The sequence below is a fragment of the Asparagus officinalis genome, chromosome 10, assembly GCF_001876935.1.
Source record: "Asparagus officinalis chromosome 10, Aspof.V1, whole genome shotgun sequence".
Classification (NCBI taxonomy): domain Eukaryota; kingdom Viridiplantae; phylum Streptophyta; class Magnoliopsida; order Asparagales; family Asparagaceae; genus Asparagus; species Asparagus officinalis.
In genome coordinates, this window is record NC_033803.1 from 16,014,511 (window position 1) to 16,017,960 (window position 3,450).

Sequence of the window (3,450 nt, forward strand, 5' to 3'; positions counted from 1 at the left end):
GATGAGATGAAGTCTCTCATATCAAACCAGACGTGGGAACTAGCTGAGTTGCCCACGGGTAAGAAGGCACTCCACAACAAATGGGTGTACCGGGTGAAAGAGGAGCAGGATGGTTCCAGAAGATATAAAGCCCGGCTAGTTGTCAAAGGTTTCCAGCAGAAGGAAGGAATTGACTACACCGATATTTTCGCTCCCGTGGTGAAGCTAAATACTATCAGGACCGTGATGAGTATTGTAGCAATTGAAGATCTTCATCTCGAGCAGTTAGACGTGAAGACGGCGTTTCTTCACGGAGATCTAGAAGAGGAGATATACATGCACCAGCCAGAAGGTTTCTCAGAAGAAAAGAAGAAAAAGAACCTGGTGTGCAGACTCAAGAAGAGCTTGTATGGCCTGAAACAAGCCCCAAGACAGTGGTACAAGAAGTTTGACGGCTTCATGCACAAGGAAGGTTTCCAGAAGTGCAACGCCGACCACTGTTGCTACTTCAAAAGATATCAGTCCAGCTATATCATCCTACTGCTGTATGTTGATGATATGTTGGTTGCAGGAGCAGATATGGAGGATATCAAGAGTTTGAAGCAGCAGCTGTCAAAGGAGTTTGACATGAAGGACTTGGGTCCAGCGAAGAAGATCCTTGGAATGCAAATCACGAGAGATAAGAAGAGAGGTCTCTTGCAGTTATCTCAGACGGAGTACATCAACCGTGTTTTGCAGAGATTCAACATGGGCGACGCCAAGCCTGTGAGCACACCCTTGGCCAGTCATTTTCGCGTTTATGTCAAATCCAGGAAAAGCTCATTGGGAAGCGGTCAAGTGGATTATGAGGTATCAGCGAGGCACCACACAGAATTGTTTGCACTTTGGTAAGGGAGAGGAAGAAGTGCAAGGGTACGTAGATGCAGACTTCGGCGGCGAAGTTGATCACCGAAGAAGCACCACCGGCTATGTATTCACCGTCGGAACTACAGCTGTTAGTTGGATGTCACAGGTACAGAAGATCGTTACCCTATCCACTACAGAAGCTGAGTACGTTGCAGTGACTGAAGCCAGTAAAGAGATGATATGGCTTCAAGGTTTGTTGACAGAGCTGGGATTCAAACAGGAGAAGAATGTTTTGCACAGTGATAGCCAGAGTGCGATACACTTGGCCAAGAATTCAGCATTTCATTCTAGAACGAAGCATATTGCGCTTCGGTACCACTTCATCAGATCCCTGTTGGAAGATGACGTGTTGAAACTGGAGAAGATTCCAGGAAGTAAGAATCCAGCAGACATGTTAACCAAGACGGTGACTGTTCAGAAACTGGAGTTGTGCGCAACTTCAGTTGGCCTTCATGCATAGATGATGAGGGCAGAGCCACACAGGAGGAGGAGCTTGTTGAGATAGCCTACTGACGTCGGTTTGGTCTCCAAGTAAGTACCACAAAAATGGGTTAATTGTGAAGAGACCCCCGATAATATTGTTAGGATGAGGGTGTAGATCAAACCTCATTTCCGATGAGGAGCGCCGGCGAGGAGCTCCGACGAGCTCGATGTCGACGCAAGCGAAGCTGGAGGCGTAGCCCAGGTGAGCTTCGATGGTCGCAGGCGAGCTCGAGCTATGCGTTTCGAACCCCTTTTGACCTCGGTGTTTTGGCGGTTCGAACTCTGCGTCACAGGGATCCGACCTCTGCGTTTGGCGATGCCGACCTCTGCGTTCGGGGCCTCCGACCTTGGCGTCAAAGAGGGACGCTCGCGTGGCTGGCGACAGGCTGTCGCCAGCCTGTCAATTCCGTCTATAAAAGCCCCTCCCCCGTCGACCTAGGGTTTTGGCTTTTTCCCCCTTTGCTCCGATTCGTCTCTGGCGACGATTTTTTCCCTTTCGGTCTTCGTTCCTTTTTTTCTCCAGCGCTCAGAACTTTGGGATTTTTGAGGGGAGATAGAAAAGAGGGATTTAAGAAGAGAGAGAGAGAGAGAGAGAGAGAGGGGATTTAAGAAGAGAGAGAGAGAGAGAGAGAATTAAAGAGGGGTTTATATTGTGGGGTATTTATTCTCAAGTGAGAATTGAAAGGGTTCATACCCTTTAATTATTAACACTGTAGCTACAGTGTTCATTTGAGAGATCTCATTTTTGATATTCTCTTAATCTGTAATTTCTTGTTTGATTAATAAGAAATTATCCGTGTGGCTCCCGAGGACGTAGGCAGTTGCCGAACCTCGTTAAAACTTGGTGTACTTTTTCTATTCTTCGTTTCTGTTGCATTAGGGATTTAGGCGTTAATTTCCTAACAGTTTTTGGTGTACGGGGAGAGAAAAAAGGATGTTTTCTCCCGTAATCGGCCTCACAAGTCAGGAAAATTATCTAGAAAAAAAATCCTAGCTAACGCCTTCTTTTTCTCTTACTTTCCTTTTTATTTTTTGGAAACCAAACACATGATTATGGAGGAAAATGTAAAAAATGCCTTGTGTCAATTTCCTAAGGACTTTTTTTTTGCGGTTTTTAGACCAATCAAATAGCCTCTTGAACTAGCAGTGTAGTAGTCATAAAGTTATGTGGCCCCCACTTTTTAACACCGTTAGCTAATTACCTCCTAAAAATACGCAACCAAACAGAACCCTTTACTGATTCATTTGGAAAGAATGGAATAAGCTTCATCGGCGGAGCTAGGTAAAAGCTGGGGAGCATGTGCCGCGCCCCCACCAACTCCAAAAAAAAAACTTTTATACATAAAGGCTCTCCAAACTTTTACAATTTGCATATATACATGGTAGTTACAATTGACAATTTATATATTCATACATATACAGTGGTTAGCCTTCTTAGAAATTAGCTTAATTGCACTTAAATATCCTATATGTTCCCTTACCTTGCACTTAGATACCCTCATTTGTTTTTTTATAACAATTTATATATACCTTAAAGTTTTTAAAGTTTATATTTTAACATCCTAAATTATGCAAACAGGGGAATTTCTTCCTGAAAACTCTCATATGACACTCACATGCTAATTTGAACTTTTTAACCCTAAAATTTTGTTGAACTTAATGCTAAACCTATCATAATTCTATCTTAACAAATATTAAGAGTTTAATTGCCATAAAATTAGCATGTAGGTATCACATGATAATTTTCGAAGGTTGGGAGAAATTCTCATGTTTGCAAAACCGAGGGTATTAAAATGTAAGTTTAAAAAACTTAAGGTGTGTATGTGCTAAAATACAAGTGAGGGTATATAAGTGCAAACTTGGAGAAAATATAGGATACTTAAGTGCAATTAACCTTAAAGATATCAAAAAAATAATTGAGCTAATAAATTATTTCCAATATATACTTATATATCCATGTTTGCTATATCCACTCCCAAACAGTAATTTTGGGAGTTGGATTGCCGAAAATGCCCTTTTGATGTTGAGGGTGTTTCTGGAATGGACTTGGCCTGTTTTGGTTTGGGAGAAGGGCAATTTAGT